The sequence below is a fragment of the Megachile rotundata genome, chromosome 6, assembly GCF_050947335.1.
Source record: "Megachile rotundata isolate GNS110a chromosome 6, iyMegRotu1, whole genome shotgun sequence".
Lineage (NCBI taxonomy): Eukaryota > Metazoa > Arthropoda > Insecta > Hymenoptera > Megachilidae > Megachile > Megachile rotundata.
The window spans coordinates 18,582,351-18,604,596 of NC_134988.1; the positions used below are offsets into that span (position 1 = coordinate 18,582,351).

Sequence of the window (22,246 nt, forward strand, 5' to 3'; positions counted from 1 at the left end):
TCAAGAAAAGAAATAACGTCCCGTCTTCGAATCGATTAATTACGCTGTCGGGTCGATTGCTGTTTCGCGAAGAGTTCGCTGCACGTACATTCATCGACGTAACTAGGATTTTTATCCGGAGTAGGTTAGATCCCTTGCTTCGCTAACGGAGTCAGCGCTCCACGCCATACACGAGAAATTAGCTTTTGAAAAGTAAGGAATCATAAATAAGACCAGCCAGAGCGAATTCTTTTCGAAGAAATAACCAATCGTTCCAACGATAAAGATCCAATCTTCTCGTCGCGAATTCCGAATAAGTCGCGAGAAGAATCTTCTTCGAAGCCAGAAACCATCTTAGCAAACAAATAATTGATTCTCTACGAATTTCTGTCTCGATAATAAAACTTTTCATTCGCGGTATACGTGGTTTATGCACCAGTAACGTAGCGTATAAATGGAAGCTCGGAGAATCGTGCCCGCCGCAAAGTATTTCCACGACAATAACGAACAACGATCTCTCGGAACAAACAACTCTGTCTCATCACGAAAGTAACGAAACTTCTCGTCTTCGTCCCGACGGGAGCGTCACCGCTGCATTTAACGGATTAAATCATTTTCAACGTTCGACGACCATCGGATGCGAGTCCTGCCTCCCTGTTCGAGGGTTGGCTCGTCGATGAAAATTAATATTCCTTCGGGATGACGCGTCGAGGACGTAAAGAAACGAAGCGAAGGAAACGAAAGGGAGAGAAAGATTCTTTATTTTTTCTCGCGCGAGCCAGCACTTCCACGAATGAGCTCGATTCCACCGGGCTGATTCACCGATTCGTCTCCTCTCCGAGAAAAAAAGAGGCATTCGAAAGCGCGAGATAGTTCCTTACGGTTCAAGAGAGCCACAGAAAAATCGTGCTTTTAAGGGAAACGAGAAATATCGTCGTTCAAGCTGGTATTGCTAAACAGTCTTCTAGCCTCTGTTTTTTTTTTTCTTTTCTCTGGGTCCCGTTGAGACTTTAAACACTCGGTTTTCCTTTTTTCTTTGTCGTATCTGCGCGCGTCTTCGCGTCACTCGTGTTTTAATTGGTTAAATCTCTACCACTCGGGAGTATCTTGATTGTATCGTAGAGTATATTAGCCAGGTACCACGTTTCTTTCGACGACTCGCCATTTATCTTATACCAAATAGAAACCTTTCTTCGTTGCAGAAGAAACTTTAGTGTTATAAACCTTTACTAAACGCGAGTTAATCTCTTCCATTCCCGTTTATACAAGTCAACGATAAGGAATTAATCTAACAGAGGAAAAGATAAATAATCTTTTGAGTAGAATACATCGTCTCTATACAGCCTGGATCCTTACTTATGCACCCCTAAGATCATATCTTAAGAGCGAGGCAACTCTGTCAAGGTTGGTCAATTTATCAAGAGCCTGTATCTCCCACAATGCAAAAGAAGCTTAGCTGAAGCAGGATTTTTCATCGAATAATATTAACCAGAATTTTCGGAGAACAAGTATAATACCTCTACTTTATCGAGACTAGAGAGATTTTCAAAACGAATCTCGTTGTGTCTCTTTCGATATTCGAGCCTCGTTCTGCCTTTCTTATCCGCCGGTTCTTTTTAAATTCAACACCGTCACAGGTCTCTACAATAACACGACCTTTTTATGAACCTACACTTTTCACACGCCTACCCTGACAATTAGCTTTCGTTGAAATTCTGCTCGAAAATTGCAGCGAATCGCTGAGACGAGAATCGTGCAAAGACTCTCGCGAGCCGTGAATTACCCTTTTGATTCGCCTTTAATAATTTCTCTGCGAGTACCTTAATTCCACGTTGCGTCAAAAGAATCACGAGAACGTACTTCTTCTGAAAATATTATGCAACATTTCGTTCTAGTAAGTAATACACGCGTATAATTCGTTAATTAAATTACGACACGAATAGCAAAGTTTCGTTCGCAAAGTGTCAGGTCTGCAATGGAAATAGAGTTTTCCGGGAGAAAAGCTGGGACACATAATCTGTCGAGATTCGAATACGAATGAGCCAGATTGGTGACACGGATGAATCTATAAATGGAAAAGGGAGAAAGGAAGGGGTAAAGGTGAACGAGAAAAGGGAAACAGAGAATGACGGAGATAGTTCGGCTTTATAAATTCCCCGCGTGTTTTAATCCTTTCCTAAGCCGTCCAGTTGTGTCACAGCTTTCACTAAATTAAAGGATTTCTGCGTAGTTTCCTCCCTCTGTCCCTAGAAACCTTTATACGCCATTTCGTGTACCACCTTCGCGACACCAGGTCGTTTCGGCGTCCGTCCGCGTATCGTCGGATATCTAACCTAATCGTTTACAGATTACCGAACGCGATTCGGAAAAGCACGGCGGATGAAAAAAAGCATAAGCGATGAAAATTAAAACCTGAAACTTGTTTTGTAGCGAAGGTAATTAACGTATCCGTACCTTTTACGCTCTTAATCGTGTTAAATACGCGTCACGCGTCAAGTATAAAAATGTTGCTTCAAACGTATGCTAATTCATCGAATTAAACGGTTTTGAACCATGTTAATTCGAAATGTCGTATTACAGAAACCAGGGACGGTGAAGTTCGTGAAATACCCAACCAACTTGTAGCGTGTAAAAAAACCACCCTCCATCGACTGTTTGAGCAAGCCCAAAAAACGCCTGGTCCTGTTTTTTCTCGCTCGATACCGAGGAAAAACGTATTCTGCGTCTTTTTTCCCGGCAAACGTCGATTTTATATCTGCTGCGAGGTCGTTCCGTTCGTTGCGTCACTGCAGATTTAATCTTCGGATTATTGATAACGAAGTTTGATCAATTTATGAGCGCGATATTGTGCGATTAAAAGCGACTGGTAAAATGTTTGTCAGTGATACGGGCAGAAAAGCGGTTTCATAGAAACACCCGTGAAATATCTGGTTTTCTCGAAATGGACTAAAAACGACCAAAAAATTCTTTGAACCCGAGATATTCCGCCGTGAACAGGTAGAATAAAGGAAAATATTGAAGCTCGTCTGCTTTGAAATCTTTTCCTTTTTAGAAGACCTCCATACTGTAGAACGAGATAAAACGTAACTCGAATAACAAAGGGGCGAAAAGTTGATGAAATATCGTGTACTCTCGATCAGATGGTCTACCGAATGATTCATAAGACTCGTTCGAGATAGACGTTTGACCGTATCTGGTATCGCGGCGATGTCTTAACACGAACGGAAAAAGACTAACGGTGAACTTCAGTCGGATGAAAGTTTAAACGAGCACGACCCAATTCCAGGGGCGTTCTTGCTGGCCGTTTCAACACCCGTGCACGAATAACAACGAGTTTCACCATTAAGCTCTCGACACCGAGTACAAACGATGATCGCCCGGAGGGTTGTTCCGCCGTCAGTAGGAAAAAAGGCACGCAAAAGAAACGCTACTAAGAAGAAAAGGATAAGAAGGTTCAACGGACACCTTCTGAAAGATGACGAGACAAAACGATATGATTTGCAGTAGATGGGTCCTTCGATATTTATGGAAATTACCTTTTTCTCTCTTTTTCGAACGCTGAACGTTACATCGCCACGCGTTTATCCTTATCGCTACGTATAATTCTGAAGAACTCCAGTTCATTCGTAGCGTTTCGGTCGTGACTCGATACTACGAGGAAAATTCGGAGCAAGATGTACCGACACGGAAGAACAGGGAAACTAGCTAAACGCCAGAAAGAGCAGGCAAGAGAAAAGAAACGTTCGCGGGGTGTACTTTGAATTCTCAGAACGTAGCTCTCCAAGCTAAAAAGGGGTAAACACGCGCTCTCGTGCTTAGTAGAGCAAAAGCTACATCCTGCAGTAGGATTCTAGTGTTTCCTCGAGTTGTGCGTAGCGAGGGATAAAACGACGAAAAAGAGGAACAGACCCGCGAAAAGTTACGCCCTCTCTTTTAGCGTTTCTCAAAGCCAGACTATTCTTTATCTTTTTTTCTCGATAACGCGAATTTAACCCTCTCTTTCTTTCTCTCCATCTTCCACAGCCCCTTTATCTTCGACTCCACTCCCTATTTCTCTCGATTGCTCATCCTCCTTTTCAGCTTTTCATCTCTCTTACAGATGCCGTAGCCGACTAATGCAATGTACTTTTGTAAAATGCGCGTTTACCCTCGAGTTAAGCTACTCCTTTGCTCTCCTTTCAACTCGAGCATAACCACCAAGCTAGAGCTCTGTTCGTACGAAATTACATTCTTTCACCGGTCCCGTAATATCTTCATAGCCTCCAGTTTGCTTTTTGCTCGTCCGTCTTACTCGCTCTCTCTTACTCGCGAACGTTTAAAATCTCCCTTTCGAATAAAACGGACCAAAAGGATCGGCCAACCTCTTGCCATTCGGCCCTTGTGCGAGAATTCGCAGAGTTCCGGACCAGAATAAGAAAGACTAGAGTTTCGAAGCATGCAAAGTACCCCTAGCGCCAGGGTACAGTCATTTCTTTACAGCGAGTGTTGATTGCGCCATCCCACTCTCTTTCGGGCAACGTTAAATGTACTCGCCAGAGGTGGTGGCTTTTTTAGGCGACCCTCTTCTCTCTCGGCTTTTCTTTTTCTTTTTTTCCCTTCCCATTCGACTACTGTGGTTTAATTACGATGCTTTAATTACGCCCCGTCTATAGTTGTAAATGGTCGTTCGTGGTTACTCGGCGTAAAATTGGTATCTCTTCTTGATATACCTTCCGGTCGAGGATGCTCGGCCCGATCTACGAGTGGATGTACCCGATGCAAAGAGGAAAAACTTCGAAAGGAAAAGCGCCATCCGGCTAGGAGATGTTCTTTGAAGTCGCAACAGTCGTAGGTTTCTCTTAAGTCTGATAATTGGCCATCCGCTTCTCCTTAAGGAGCACAAAACAAGAACGAGGAGAGCAAGGAAACTGTACGACAGAGGGATGCGTTTTAAACGAGCCGACGTTTTTCAAACGTTCAGACCCTGTAACGGGGTGAAGTGCCTTTTAAATGGCTCGTTTTGTGGTGTAAAGAACGAGAGAGAGTGGAAAAAAAACCACTGCAATCCTGTCTCGAGGATAACGTTAACATTGGTGTTTGCTTAAGAATAATTACTCGTCGTAAACAGATTCTCGACGATTGCTAAACGTTCTTCTTTCCTACATCATTAATTAATATTTCTTTTATAAACCTTATCAAATTTCTGACCGTTGTAAAATAAATTTATCGCGATCGATTTATTCGTGATAAAACTGTGCTCGAACGAGACAACGACTTCGCACAACTATTTGCCCGAATAAAAGTTAAAACGCTCGTATTTACTTACGCTGCAAGACACGTTTTTCTAGAGTAAGGAGTCCTGTGCCCTCGTGAACGCGTTTCGAAAGTTTCAACGCACTCGTACAATGTTTTTCTAGCGAGCGAGCGAAACGAACGAGGGAAAATGGTCGTGACGAGGAAACATCGAAACGCTTTTTAAACCGAACGACCGAACAACCGGTAATCGAGCGAAAAAAAGATCTGTTGCGATGACAAGTATTAAATCGCGATGCGAGAAAACTTTTTTTTTTCGTCGACGAACACGGCCAGTTCGAAAAATAGTCAAGTTCTATCGAAGGACCGAGAGGATAATGGTTAACCCTTCGAGAATTGAACGCGTTGCGCTCTCTGTGCGACAGCGCGGTGTGAAATTCGACTTATTTGCAAAATGTTGGCATACCGGGATGCTTGGTAAACGACGTCGTCGCTCGTACGCGTACGTCGCTGCGTCCTGATTGCGAGTGCATGCTTCAAATAGGGCGGAAAGAGGCTTCGCCGTCGCTTCACGAGCAATTTCATTTCCACCCGTGGAAAATTTATGCAAATCACCTCTCGCCACGCTACGGAGAAAGAGCCAAGTCTGAGGAGCGTAACGAATTCGTCGGATTATCCGATTTCACTGGGACAAGAAGCTGCGAACGCACTCGTGGCGAGTACTCGCGTGGATGGAACTCGAGAGAAGTCCTAACGAGTAGACGATTGATTTTACATTTAACACCTCCGTTGCCGTGTCGATATCAACTTAATACTATCAACTTTAAAACGAACGATTAAATGATCGCGCGGCTAAAAGTCACTGCAGCCGTGTGTCTGACTAGACGCGGCCGTATCTACTGTGGCGTTTAACCCCTATGTTCTTAGCATTTATGTCACGTACGAATTTACGTACGAATAAACCACATTGAATTCGGTACCATAAATTTACGAGTCTTGAATCTCTATTAAGAAGATCAAATAGAAAATTCGGAGAGACTTTTAATCGAGTCTCTTATGAAAAAAAAATCAGTACCTTTATGGAAATCTGATAACTTATAATTTATGTAAAAGCAAAACGCGTAAGCATAAAGTAATTAAAAAGTAAATGTAACTTCTACCTCTATCAATCTTTTCGACGGTAATTTTTCATAGAGGCTACATCCAACCCGTCCACTTTCTCGAATTAACCCGCATATTTTCGATTAAAAAGAAAAAAAGGAGAAACATTCTTAATCCTGAAAAGTTGCCCGGACTTCTCTTGAACTTTTCCTCTTGGAACAAGATAATTCCTGACCTGCTGCGTCGGCGAGCAACTGCATATTCATAAGTGGCTATTTTTTTAATTACTTAATCGCTCCGCGTCTCGTCGTCCATCGGGACGATCTCATAAATTTTCATTTCAACTCACTTTGTTCATCGACTCTTTCTCTGTTTTTTTTTTTTCTGTTTTATTCGGGTCGTATTTAAAGCGGACCGTCGAGCAGCCTAGGTGGAAGATCACGATCGTAACTCGTGACGTAAGCAACAACGTTTGCTTCTGACAGGTATGGAAATACAGGCGATGGCCTGCAAATTGCTTCTTCCACTTTAAACCAGCCGTTTTCCACTCGATTCTAGTGACGTTCGCTTGTCTAGTACGCTTACAAAATCCTTTACCATTCTGCGATTTTCTTCCCGAGATATCATTGCCAGTTTATAGCGTTCGAATCAACCTTCCGCTTTCGTAACAAAAGTCTATTTATCTTGCTACTCGTAACGCAAAATATTAATTTACGCTACGAAATTATCATTCCGCGAATTACAACTAACGCGTGATTCAGTCGACGCGAACAGGTTAAAGGATGGCAACGTAAAAATCCATGTATCAATGTCACGAAGAGCAGATATCCCGACCATCGAAATATTAAATTTCCCTCGTGCTTCCAAATCAATATCAATTTTCCATCCGTCGCTTCATGCATTATTAACACCGCGAGAAATAAATTTTCAGATAAAATGGTTATCTCCGATTCCCGAAAGAAAAAAAAAGCAAAACAAAAAAATATTGAACTTACCCAGCCATCCGATTCCATTAGAACTGGCCAAAAACAAGATAACCCGAATAAACGAATAAAAAAGAAATGGACGGTACGTTTATTCCGTTAATTTATAACATTCGCCGAACACGGAATGAACACAGTCGAAGAAAAGCTCTTCGGAATTATTATTTCCCACGTCGCGGTACAAATGATTTTTGCACGTAGAATTAGCCGTGGCAGCGACGGTCGAGGCGGGGAAATTTCTCAAGGAGAATGTTGCAGAGAAAAATCTCAAGGATAAGTCAAACTATCGCTCATGAATTTTATTTCCTGCTCGCACGACCTGCATCTAGTGTCACTCTTCCAGCTCTTATATTCCTTTCCCGGCCAAAGAATCGCATTTGCATAACATAAATGTACGGCTGTAAGGGTTGCACGACTAGAGAGGGGGGCCGGGTCGTCAAGAGGGTCTCGTCGGACAAACAGACAAACGGACAAGCACAAGCGAGGGCTTCTGCACGGTAAATCTTTGGATACGACTCTCGTCTAGCAGGTACTTTGCATTCGTTCCTTATTCCACCGCTCTTTTTGCAACAATCGCGTGCTTTCGGCTCGCGAGTGCTCGAATCTCATTGGAAACTTCGTTCCCGGCGTCGTCTTTTTACCTTCTCCTCGTGAAATTATTTTAAGCTCGGAACAAACAAGTCTCTTCTCTCTTTCTCGTCCACTTAATAACACCGTGTGTATCGTCGAGGATGGAAAATACTGGCTGGAAATTGTTTTCTTTCTGTCACGTAATCGCTTCAAGCTGTTTCTTGCGCTACACGAGATGACACGAAATCCACCTGCTGCTCCAGGATATTAGTATAAATTTTTGAAAACGAATAAAAGGATCGACTAATTATAATTCTCGTTTTGCTATAACAACTTTGGGTATTAACGTGTTCGTTGCCGCGTCAAGAATTCATAATTTCCTTCGAGGCTTTCTCTACATAAATTTTAACGAAAGACAATTGTCTCTCTAAAGAGAATAAAATTACGTTGATAACGACTACCTTTATCCATTTACGGTCTATAATTGTGTATACTCTGAAAGGTGGACAGAACGTTCGCGTACTCCATTCGAATTAAAATTATCTATTCAACTGTTCCGAGTGCGGCGGACAATCTTACGACTGTACGCCATTCATTCTCGAAACGAAGAAACATGGCCACGTGCAAAATTCACCCCAAGAAATATTTCCTGAATTTTCTTCCTATTTATTCCATGTACATAATTCGGCCGGGCAGAATGTAGAAGATTTTTATCGCGGTAACGTCTCGAATATCTTTATCGTTCGTTTACTGGGAACAAATAATCGGATAACAAAATGACGACTGGTGGGAAAAAAAAACCTATTAAAAGCTACCCTACGCCCCAGGGGGTGGTTGTTTGCTGAATTTTAATGCACGGCGATTTAACGTATTAGTATTCGCGTCACGATAACGAAAGACTTAGCCGGCATTCATTTGATTTATATCTACGAAACGTACGACCATGACGGCCACGATGGAATTGTTTTATGAAAATGAACGAAGGGTCGTGGCGCGTTAAAAATAAACACGACGACGGGAAGGCAAAAAGTGTACGTGCCCTGTTATTTTACTACATAATGGGGATATTTTAAAAGATTCAATTATCCTTAATAAAAACGTATTACGCGTTGATTAGCATCGTTACCGACACGACGAAAAATCGTGTTCGCTTTCCAAAGGGAAACACCCTTTTCTATAGCGCGTAATAAGACTCTTATAAAACGCGGAGTGCTTGTTGTTCATTAAATTCGAATACACCGTGCAATGACAAAGAAATTTAATTAAATGAAAACGAACATTCGAACGATCTATCGTTCGAGCTTCGAGCATACGCGCAAACTCGATTAATTAAACGGAAATATACGTACAAAGCATTAAAACAGAAATAAAAAGTATATCTCGTGAAACGACGCGAAACGAGAATATAGAAATTTTATTTGGTTCGAACGAACCAATTATTAATACAGAAATGGAATTTAACGAATCTGCAAACTTTCAGCAATATCTTGTTATGAAAAAGTCTTTGAATTTATTAAAGTATAGAATTATGAACCGAATAAATTTTCCAATATGTCGTTCGTACTCTGCTTTTTATTACAATTAATGATATAGATTTCATCAATTTTAGTTCCTCTTTGACAGTCTCATTCGCGCTATTCTTTCGTCCAATTTTTCGGAAATCTATCGGCATTTCGCCGCAAACACGTTCATTTACACCGGCCGTCTCGTCCAAAGAACCGAAGAGGAACCTTAATTCTGATTGATCGCCACTTCTTGTTCAGCGTGTCACGCTTCCTCTGCCGGGCACAAACTTCGAAAAGTTCAAGGTACATAGATCCTGCGGACTAGGATGGTAAAGGCTAGAGGGACGCGATGTAACTCAGGAACAATTTCCACCGAGCGACAAGCAACTCCACTTTTCGATTCGACCCTCGTACGGACCGTTCATTAGACCCTTCGTACACGTTTGGGTCCGAAGTTACGTAATACGTGGAAACTCTTTCTACGAGCCCGGTTACAGGACCGACCGCAAAAAAAAACAGGCCTAGCTATTTAACCGGGGCTCATTTGCGGTGTTACGATAACCACGTGTCTATTCTATCCAAGGACAATTTTCTCTTTCTAACGCGAAGATTTTGTTCGATACGCAAAGAAAATTACTCGAAATACTTCGCCTATAAACGAATGAAAAGAGAGGAGAGGGGAGAACAAAGTTCACCGGCACCGAACAAATATACTTTCGAATAATGATTACGGTGTAACGTTGATTGCAATGCCATTCATGGTGAATAGCAAATATGCTCATAGCGAAACGATTATTGGTAACGAGAAAATTTACACGGACAACCGCTAGTTTCGAGTGGATGAACATCGCCAGTTAAAATGACGCCACTATTCGCGCTATACATCCAGATAGAAACGAGCATACACGACCTGGAACTAATGCGACCGCAAATTTGTACAAGTTGAAACGGCACCGTGGACGAATTTATGTTTAGAAAGCGGGTATATAATTAATAATAAGCCCGCGAGCGTTCGCTGTGCACTTCCTATTCCATCTCTACGCAAATCCTGTCGAATAACACAACCAAAGTAAGGAGGAGCATCATTTTCGAATAATTCAAGTGTCGGTACCGATTCAACAGCTTCAAATTCAAGGAAAATTCTTCTTTTTCAAGTTACTAAATCCTCAGCACCGATTACTATACAAATTTTGTACGAAATTAATTTTCTTCTTTCGTCGATAGAACTTTATCCCGTGATACGTTTAAATACTTATTACGCGACGTATTAAAAACAGACTTTGTACAGTTTATATATAGTCACAAGCAGGGTTATAGAAGCGAAAAATTCTCAGAGTTGGCAATATACTGGTTGGGTGTAAAAGTTTCGTTTAACATGGTGGTAGGGTATTAATGCGAACAACAAGATTTTCCAAATCCAAAGACATAGAAATCGTTCTATAGAAAGGAGTACGCATGGTTTCGAAATAGTCGAAATTACGACTCGTATGGTATGCTACTGGCTAAAATTTCACGCATCAATTCCAAATGTTTCCGAATGTGTTTCGCCAAGAGCATAGTTTCATCGCTAGGAAAGAGAGGGGTATAGTTCTGCAGAGGCAATAAAGACCACGGTATTGTAGCACGATAGGGGAATTATATTCCGGTTCATGGCATAACAGAAATTGCAAACAGTGTAGAGAGACGTTTCAGATGATTCTAAACGGTAACTGTACACCGACTGCGGTACACTTTATTCCTCGTGAATACCAAGAAATACAGGAAACAACGAGCGCGCTTAAGAATATCCGTACTATCAGTTATAACACGAGATATCGTGGGCTTTTAGTAAAATTTGATATCGCTAATTAAACTGCCTTATAAGGCGGTCCCTTAAGCAATATTACCGAATAAACTTTCTCTTTCGATTAATGGTTATTAGTCGACATGTCTTAAAAGTTATTACACCAAATAACAATTTGGTTAAAATTCGAAATTCTACCGAATTATAGTACGCTGCTGATGTACCTTTTCCCAGTTACGATAAAATATAAGCTACGTAGAAGCAATGTAGATTACATCTAGAAAATCAAGTATTGATTGTGTGTGCTGATGGGAAGAAGGGAAGTGCCAACTCAGCTTCGCTTTTCGCCTACACGAGCAAAACAAATTGTCCTATGACATCCTCCAAGGTTAGATATACTTTTCAAGGATCCCTCGATACTAAGGTACATCGAACCACGCGCAATCAACAATCTTCGTCGATGAAACTTACCTACTACGCTACATCTTATTCGGGGTAAGCAAAAAGGCTGTAACGACCGTTCGAGTGCTTCCAATGTTTACATTAAACGAGAGAATACTTAAGCAGGCTCAACTTGATCTAGAACAACCCCCTTCCTCGCAATTTTCATTGTTTTACTATAAAAATGATACCATAGAAACGTTGTAAGCTAATGAAAGAAAGCTTTCATCGCGAATAAATTATTTATAATCCACCCCGATAAAACTACTTGACACTTCGCACATATTCGTGCTCGGAAATCGAGAATGAAGAGGAAAGGACCTTTAAAAGGACTTTCTTTCGAAGCATCGAAATAATAGGAAAATTGTTTATCCATCCCATGACAGACGTCACGACAATGGAATTATGGGAAGCAGAACCGTGCATAGAACACGATAAAAGAACGGAAAAGGAGGAGAAACAATGAAAACGAAGGATGTGTACGGTACGCGATCCATTCATTTCTAACGTGTCGCTGCGGATAAGCCGCGGCGCGTCCTTGGTTACATCTCGAGAATCGGGTATCGATTGCTTCTCTCGCGCGCCGATAAAAAAACGAGGGAAAGAAAAGAAAACAGACTCGTCGCTGGAGCTTGTGCTCCTAGCAAGACAAACATGTTGCTACCAACTTTCACCCCTTTACTCTGCCCTCGAACCCCGTGGCTTTTCTTACCATCGAACTCGAACACGATACACGACGTTAACAAAACAACAACGACAATATCGAACGATAAAGCGACGCGTTCGTCGTACAAAAATGACGGATACAAACACTGTGGTACGGTTATAAAAGACGACGAGGGACGCTCGACAAATTGTCGAAAAAGTGTAAAGAAATTGATCGACTCACCACTTGGTAGGCGACGGTGTTGTCAAGAATCGGCAGGGGAGTGGTTGGTAGACACGGCTGAATCGATGGCAAATAGTTGTCGTCGGCACTGAATCAGGGATCAGCTGATCAAGGAATGACGAATAGATGATCCGTTACTCGTAAGCCAAACGAAAATACGTAAACGAACACGACAACCTTCACCGAACGAAGGTGCGCGGACGACTAACTGGCGCGACCGTTACGGGGTGTAGCTGTGCGCTGATTCTACCCCTATCCCCACCATCGACCCACTCCCCCTCCTACAGCTCGACACCGAACTCCTTCCATCTTTCTCTGTCTCGTTTTCGACCCTGGCTATCTATTTTCCTTCGTTCACCCTTTACTTTCTACTACGGCTCCAACTATCGATATCCTTACCGATAAATATCGATAATATCGGGATCTTATGGACCGTCCGATATATCGATAACATCGTTGACGTATCGATTACGCCAACAGAGTCAGAGACGATCAACGCAGTAATAAATTTCTAATTTCCTTTTAGTAAATCCTTACATTCGAAGATTCGTAAATATTTCTCGATAATTCTTTGCGCAATTTTCTTTCTTTGACTTATTTTCTTTTGTCGTTCATACATCTCACAACTTTTCCTTTTATTTCTTCACTCGTTATTTTGTCCCTACCTTTTCACCGATCTTTCTTCCCTTTTTCCTTACATCGTTTGTACATCTTTCCTCGTCTTATTTTACTCTACGCTCGGTCATTTTGCACCCTCTACTCTCTCATCCATTAACGGTTACTTCGTCTCGTCGTAAGGTTTCGCTCGGTTTTCCTTTGTGTTTAGCCGCCTTTACTTCGATTATAATTTTCCTCCTCGATACAATTCCCGTTCACTTTTGTCTGTTTTCTATCAATGGATTTTGCGTTACTTTCGAGAGCCTTCTATTTTCCTTTCGATCCCAAAGAAAAGTGCCAGTAGTACCGCGTTCGTGGTAGACGAACTTTAACGGTGAAAATAAAGCGAAGATAAAAAGAGTAGAAAAGAAGATGCTGGAACGAGTATAATCGTATTCGAAAGAGGAAGGAAGAGGTGCAAATAAGGCAGGAGCGAAAGAGGGACAAAGGGTCCACCCGAGGGTAGAAGAACCAGCGATTTATTGGATCTCGGAGACCAACGATCTCACCTGTATATCTAAAGAAAAGTTCGGTAGAATCGGAGACGAGATACTTTTGATCGTCGACTGTGTTGAGAAAGGAGAGGAAACGTGACAGGGAAGAAAGGAAATTGGAAATGGGAGCGAAAAGCAAACCTTCTTCGTGGATTAGTATCAATCAATTCATATTTTAAATGATGTACATCCGCATTTCCAACACGATTCGCATATTTTCTCGACAGATTCGTATTAAAGATGCTTCTGTAATCGAAAAGAATTGCTACGCATAAAAAAAATATATAAATCGATAGGTACTGCAGAACGTTTTCGATCAAACATTTATCGTATTTCTATCGATAACGGAGATTATTAAAACGATCGAGTTAGATGATCTCGCGTATCGCGAAACATTCCGTATTTACGAGTAACTTTGTTGCTTTCAATCGCAAACGCGATCCTACACGAAACCCATCTAAAGCCGTCTCGGGCGCAAAGGAGTACTCTCGAAAAGGAGTACTTTCAACGACGCGACAAATGCACCATCATCAGGTCAAGCATCTAAACGCTCGAAATCGACGGTTTCCGCGCAGCGAAGGCGTTGACGGCTACTGCGGCGACTACGACGACGATGAGGATTCCAATAGCGATCTTCTACGCAACGTTCCAAGCAGCAGCTTTTCAATTTGCCAAGGAAATAATTTACACTTTCCGCCCAACCGGTTCCGCGGGGAAATTTATTGTGAATATGCATGCGCCGTTTATGAATATGAATACCGGGTAAATTATTATGCGTCTCTGGGCCCACGGTACGAGAAGAAAGTTGGACGAAGAGCTATCGTGCCAACTGGAAACGTTCGTCCAGATAAGAGTCTCGTAACGTTCTCTCAACGGCAACGACACTTTTCCTTCCCGTTCCAACATCGTGTGCCCGAGAGGAAACTTTCTCAAAGTACGTTGAATCAGCCTAGGAACGTATCTGTCTCGAAGTATCTTACACCGGATCGATTTCTCCCGCTGCTTGCTTTCGTTCGCCCAGGAAACGAGTTGGCTTGCTGCACACGTTGATGCACCGCTGCTACGAGAATACGGAAGAGCACGTACCGTGACTCGTACAAGTATTCGCATGCTCTTAATTAGCCAGTGAACGTGCATGACACTTCTTCGATAGGAATCATGCGAATGTTTCGTGGAAATTTCTGAACATTTGTCCCGGCTAGATCTAAGAGGAGCTTACGGAGCTTAGGGATAGGAGATTGTGTCTAATTTAAATGGCCGGCTATGCGTAAGTTATGCGCGGGTAGTAAAATCCCTTACATCCCCATTTTCCCTAAGGAAGCGTTCGCCGGTACATCGATCGTTCTGGCCCACTTCGTACGTGGTCATTGTATCGAATTTCCTACAAGATCGGCGTGACTCTAATTTAAACCTACATTTACTCCGCGTTCAGTATGCTAATCGGAAATGTGTAAATACTTGTGCTACTCGGTGTATATCGTAACGAAGCGGCTCTCTCGTCCGTGCATCGAACGCTATAACTTTCGGGGTCACTCGTGACAAGCGGGTTAACAATGATTTAACGCGTTGGCTGGGTGAGCTCGCTCGAGAGCAACCGGAAGGAACATCAGGCTCGTAACGTCCGATAAAGTTCTATCAAACGAATCTGGAGACGAAACCGCGTTCGGTTGACGCGAAACGAGGAACGGAACATCTCTCGCGGGCAATCTCGCGAAGCGTTCGTTTTTAATAAGCGAAATAAAGCGATCGCGAAGACGGTGCGCCGGATGGAATACTTTAATTTCTGGGTCACTTGCTCGCTGCTGGCTACGTCGTCTGTGATTTAGTGCAAGAGAAAACGGGTGCTGTTGCCGGGACAAGGATGAAGGCTCGAGACACGAATTATGGGATAAACACCGAGCGAAATCTGGCTGGTGACTCCCGTGTTTTCCTTTGCCATCGTTGAGAAAAATTCCGTTATCTTCTACGGGCTGAAAGAAAATTCTTTCTCCGCTTTTTCTTTCGCTCGTTGTTTCGTTAATGGCTATTAACCCCTCCGAGAACAGACAGTCATAAAGCTGCTCAAGGATAAGGTAACGTAACACGTATTCGCTTCTTTTTCCTACTATTTATCGTTTGCGAACGCGAATTTTTACGTTCTTCTCCGCCACTGAATGGATCCAGCGCCGGGCCAGAGGTGGGAGGTTAAAGATTGAACTCGAAATTTGTGCACGATGGTTTCCATCGACTGCAAATTTATCGCGTGTACGTGATTAACTTCTCGGATATTTGTCGGACGTAGCGTACAGTTTCAATCGCGATTCGTTGCTCGTAATTTGATTTCGCCGCGATTGAAATGAACTAATGCTACGCAACGGAAAACGGGTATTACAGATTATACGAGACACACTGTCACGCGTATGTTTATCGCTGGCCAATTACGAAATTTATCAACTGCCACGCGATCCAAATGCTGATCGAATTCACACACGCGTTTGTGGTCTATGCGTTTCGATCGACTACTTAATTGCTCAAAAATTCTACAATTTATACGAAAATCTTTGATCATAGATTTGTCCAAAGTAATCTTACGATTAACGAAAATAAGAAATATTTTTAAATTTGTCAATCTATTAATTAATAGAAAACTAACTTTACGCTACCTATGAGGCGAACTAACTTTTGCGATATACATTACGCGTTAATCCTTTCATTATCGAGGATAACTATACCCAGCTGCGAAGCGTCCAGGTTTCAAACAATTAAAAGTAAAAGTACCATAGGTCGGAAGCACCTCGCTGCAAATCAAATTTTACGAACAAACTTATCTTATTTCCGTCCATATGCACATTATTTGATATATGAACGTCCAAAAGCGTGTTCCACCGGAAATTACTGTCGATCAAAGTGTTAGATATAACACTTTGATGAAAGAGAAAAATGCATCATCGATTCAACCCGTTATTTCGATCGAATCGACGAGAGAAAAAGAAAGCAACGAAACAAGCGTGAGTTGCAGAAAGTAGATATTTGTCTGAAATTATGGCGGAATAATTTGCCGCGCGAATAGAAAAAGTGGATCAGCGTAAAGATGGTCGGACCACGTTCAAAAATAGACCGGTCCACTATCTCGGCTACTCATCTCGCCGGTTTCGTGTCACTGTCCTCGTTATTTATTCATCGTACACCGACCATCGTCTTGCTGTGGTCCATTCTGTGACGTCACGCTGACCCTTAAACCGCCGACGACCAGCTGGACGATTCGAGCCTCGGTCGATTCGACGTTCGAGCTTCTTAAGGAATTTCCTTTGGCTGGAGAATCGAATACGAAACGATTTCCGAAATCTCGACGGTGTACTTATCCAGCGGACAGAAAGAAAAGGAAACGGTCGAAAGAATCGTAAGATTATTTAGAAAAATCTTACGAAGAACTTAGAAGCGGAAAATGTCGAGCACGAAACTCGTCCCCGCTCGCCTCTGTTCCCGTTTTGAATCGAATCAATTTATCTTGGTAACCACTTGGTATTCGCCCCGTGTCTCGTCGCGTGTTTCCACTTTGAAAATTTAAACGTCACTAGGACGCCTGCACGTTGGACCAACAATGAAGATGAAATCTCGTTCCTTTGCCTCGTTCGCTTGCAGGGTGCTGACTTTTTCACTATCTGATTTATTAATTTGCAATTTCGCCGTGCTGAAACCGGCGCAGTTTTGGCACAGCCGGGTCTCGCGTTTCTGGTTCCGGATACGGGGCGAACGTACCAATCAACGGCGTGAAGCGTGCTCGTCCGGTGACATTAATTTGCCTGCAATTAGAGCGAAATTTCAGGGCAAAGGGTCGCCACGTCGCGCCTCCAAATGAAACGGCAGCGGAACGCGAAAGCACCGACACAATGGGACATAATGAAACGGTCCTCCGCTTCCGTAAGCTATCGAGTCGAGCCAGGAAAAAAAAACATTTTTACTGCCTCGTTGCTGGCAAGAACTGTTGACGAAGCTGGTGTCGCGACGGTACTCCGGATTTTCTCCTATCGAGAGTGATATCGATCACTATGCAGATGCGTTAGAATTCCTCGTGCGATAAAATGTGATTTTCAGCCGATTTCGATAAGCTTCGAATAGCTGGCTCGATAAACGAATAAGCGTAATTTCAGAGAAAAGCCGAGATTCCAAGTAAAATTAAGCGTATACCGTCTCGATCAGCGATCGAAATACTAAAATTTCGATTTAGCGACTAATCAGTAACTAGTACTGAACTAGTAGTAAATTGCTACTCTGTCCCACTCAATATGCTAACGAAGTTTGTAACAAGCGACATCGTTGAAAAGTTCTCGAAAAAATACATACTGTCCCCGACGACGAGTAGTAGAACGATGGGTCTGTCCTTTTAAATATTTCTATTCATTTAACTTAACGCGCGATACAATGCAAATTCTGTAAAGTTAGACGAGAAAGTAATGAAGTCGCAAATTATATGCAGAACGAGGTGGAAGTTGGACCGACCGGAATTAGCGAGGTTCCCTTTTGCATCAACGGGAACGAGTTCCCGGATGTCTTTGGACCGGTTCGACCAACCATCCCATCCTACGAATTAATTATTCACCGGAAGGATCTGCAAAAACCGAGTGTCTATCTTTATAATCTTACCCTCGTTCGACGGTAATTTATTATCGGTTGTCGCTGCCAGCGCACTTTTCCTCCTGATATTGCAATTATGAAAATTAATACGAGTCATCGGTGAACGTTTTCTCTTATCGTAACGGACGTTCGTTTAATGAAAATCGTTGTTGGAAAATCAGTGGACCAAAGTGGACGAAACGAATTCAATTTCGGAAGAATTACTTCTGGCATATTCCGTCGGAAGTGTACGTCTCGTTAGAAAGTTAAGCATTCAAATTACGAATACTTAGTTAGGCGTAATGAAGGGTTCAATTTTCAAAATTTAATTGAACAAACGCGAATGGAATAAAATTATAAACGATAAAAAGGAAGCAAGGAAAGATGGGTATACGGATGAAAAACGGTATCTCGTACTTTCAGAGAAGATATCTCGAAGGAAGCAAAAAAAAAAATGTATAACATCCCTGTCGATATTGATTTATTAGAAGGGGTGAGTATTCGTGAACTTCAACTTCGTTCAGGACTGGTCAACGCCGCCTGAATACTATCGGAACAGTTGATGATAAATGACTACTGATATCCAAAGGCTATCGTTCTTCTGGAAAATTTTCAAAATATCAACGATACTATCGCTGGTTTTGTCGATAAACGAAAATAATAACTCGTGATATTACTGTCCGAACAAAGCTTTTATCCGATTTTTAGCGGGTTACGTAACGTTATGTTTTATTCTATTAAAGAAAAGAAAAAGTACAGACTCGAAAGAGACGTGACTCATAGAAAAATGCTACACGATAGAAATATAACCCGAAGAAAATAATGTACGAAGAGGATGATACGAGAACGAAAAGAGAACTCCAGACACGAATTCGCGTAGGAAACATGGCGCTCGTCTCGTTCTCATTTTCTTAGATTGTGCAGTGTGGTTTATCCCGGCCACCGAGGGGTGAACTCACACCGTCGCAACTCGACCGGAGATGGAAGAAATCGAAGGGCGTCACGTTGTAATTTCCGGTACACCCGTTCCAAACGTAACAGCTTGAAAAACAAGAAAGCACAGAGAGACAACAAATTCTCGATTGTTTCGTTCTCTGTCGGCCTGATCGGCTCCATTATTACTCCGTTCGATCTGTTCCCTTCGTTATCTAAAATCACGATCGTACTGGAAAAAGCTATCCGAGATTTCCTCGGAAACATTCTGAAAACATTCGTTCGAAGCTAGCTGTAATTTAAATTGATTTAAACAAAAATGTTTGATTCTACGATATCGAGTACAACTAATACGCGTATATTAAATTTAAAAATATCAATTTTTGGACACGAGCAGTACAAAAATTCATAAACATCACTTCCATAATGCCGGTTAAAGTTTGAAAATCCTTTAAAAAATGGCTCCAGTTCGTGACTGAGGGTGTCTGTACGAACATTTCCAACAAACGGCCGTAATATATCAAGCCGTGCAAGATACAGGGTCTTTGAGTTTCCGGCAGAGAAAGGTTCGGCAAGAGAATTTCAAATAACAATGGATTCATCTGAACACGTCAAAATACTCCTAAGTTAGTGTCTTGATACTTGCACCGTCAAGTTGCTGCAATTTTCTTTTCAGAGGAGAATAGTAGACAAACCAAGAACCAACATTCAGAAAATATAGATTGACCTATTTAGAAATTTCAACTCGAAAGCTATAATCATTCCGTAATTAATGGTGCATCGAAAGATGCAATTGTTCAGCATAAGGAAGACTACTTTCCGGAAATCATTAAAAGCAGTTTGGTAGCGAGGTCCGATTCGTAATTAGATTTTCCCTCGGTACTTCCCAGAAATACATTCGACCATTCGAAACGTGCACAGGGTCCTCGCGTTGCACCGGACTAATTAGCGTCGCGTGACACCGCCTTTGATCCTCCTAAATTAATAATGGCACGGTGCCACCCTCTTTCACCGACAACGAATTCAATTCCACCCTTTTGTCTCTTTTTGTTCGTGACGTCGCGTATCCACGCGTGCACTCTTTTCGACGATCCTCCCGAGGGACTGGCTCATATACCACGACATTTTTCTATTTTCTTCGCTTCAACTATGTCCATCCAGGTTTTACTTTTTTTTCTTTCTTTCGTGCTCAAAGCACGCCGTTTCCTTCGAAACGTTCCCTCGGCTGATCCGACACAGACAACTTCCGGCGGATGCGATCGATCGCGTCGACTTTTTGCCTTCCGGCCAAATCTAATTGACCCACGTGTTTCGAAGTCGAGAAGAATTCTGCCGACCATTTGTTGCATTCTATTAGTACATTTTCAAATTGATTCTCCGTTTTAACAACGCGTTGCGAACGTAAAGATTTCGTTATTTCGAGCCGATTCGAAAGCAAACTGTGAATAGCATGATGGAAAAGAGGAACGATGCGAAGCTGGAGGTGTTAATAAAAAAGGGCGCGACAACATCTGGCTTGCACTTCGTCCGAATAAAACGGCAACGTACACGTTTTTTCCGTGCCTCGTGTCGGCACGTTTCGTATGCACCCGGAAAGCACGTTTCTTCTCACGATTCCTCTGGTCTTCTCTTCCCTTTTTCTACTGCCTTTGACACAACGCCGCGGGTCACCTGGAAAAAGAAGCGGAGCAGCTAAGAAATGAATTCCAACCACAAACGAGAACATTTGTTTACCGAGATCTTCCTCCATTATCCCTTTGCGAGGATCGCATTTTCGGCATGCGAGAACGCTTACATTTATCCGGAACACCGCGCCATTTTGAAGACCGACCCGATCGAAAGCTTAAATACAGCTTTTTGTACGACGCACGAGTTAACCGACCAAGCTGCGTTCATTTCTTCTAAATAGATTCTCTTGGAAATTCTTTGAGCATTTCTGATGAAAGAAGTTGTAATCGGAGAATCAACGAAATTCATTTATCGTCGCTTTAACGCACTGTACCGTTGTATTTTGTTTGCGACTGTACTTTAGCTCCGTTTTACCTTTATTTTATTATACGAGACTATTGTTGCTTTATTTCTTCCTCGGCTGTGTTAAGTCCATTTACTTTTACCTGCTCGTACTATACATTTACGTTCGAAACTTGTAACATGAATCAAAAATATACGAGTTTATCGGCAATCTGATAATTAATTTGAAAACGCGTTAAATCGTATAACACCGGCTAAAAAAGAGTCCAAACTGGACACATTTTACCGTCGTCCAACGCGAAACGAGACCGTCCGTCGTTAGTAGAGCGTGACTACGTCGCAAGAGTGCTAAGAGAACAAAGTAAAAAAAAGAGAAAAAAATGAGAGACAAAAAAGGAAGAAGAAGGCGGTTGAGGAATAGAGGGCGAGAAAAAATGGATGGCACGTTGCTGCAACCTCCTCGTCCCTATTTTTCATTTTTCAACCACCGTCACCCGCCTCGTCTAGCCGTCGTTTGTCGAAGAAAAACAGAGATCAAGAAGAGTCAGGCTGAATGGCTAGAAGCGTCTAGCGCGTTTCTTTCGTCTCGATTAATTTTTATTTCTGTCCGTTTCTGCTCGCGCTACGCCGTTTCTAACGATCGGACCAACAGAATTAATAATACAAGGGGCCATACGTAGCACAGGTGGGTCGATATAATCATTTATTTACTTTAATTAATTAATCATATTAAATTACTGGTACGATGCTGGAGTACGTGTTTACAAGCCCGGTATTAATGGTGATTAATATTGCATAATGTTCATAACAAATTTTTTTACCGCGATAAATCACCGATTAATCAACTACTCCATTAATTAAAAGGAACACAGCCCCGTGTTGTAAATAAAGTATGCGGTATCTTTATAATACCGTAATGCCATCTGTTATCAAGAACTCTGAACTACTGAAACTTTGATAACCGATGACAGATAAGACTGAAAAAGAGATCGAATCCTGAACAACGTCTGATCGAAAAATTCGTAATTAATAAGTGAAACAGAAGGAGCAAATTTGTAACGGGTTTACGATTCTATAAGAAAATGAATAGAATACGCAACACCCTAAAGGGTGCG

General features: G+C 42.1%; 1 protein-coding gene across 1 annotated transcript in view; it reads right to left on the reverse strand.

Annotated features, from left to right (window-relative positions):
- LOC100878076 (uncharacterized) overlaps window positions 1-12,700 on the reverse strand; it is an 88,023-nt gene extending 75,323 nt beyond the window's left edge. The window contains exon 1 of the mRNA XM_012287340.2: window positions 12,484-12,700. The gene's annotated coding sequence lies outside the window, so the exon portion shown is untranslated. The remainder of the gene's footprint in view (window positions 1-12,483) is intronic.
- Window positions 12,701-22,246: the final 9,546 nt, after the last annotated feature.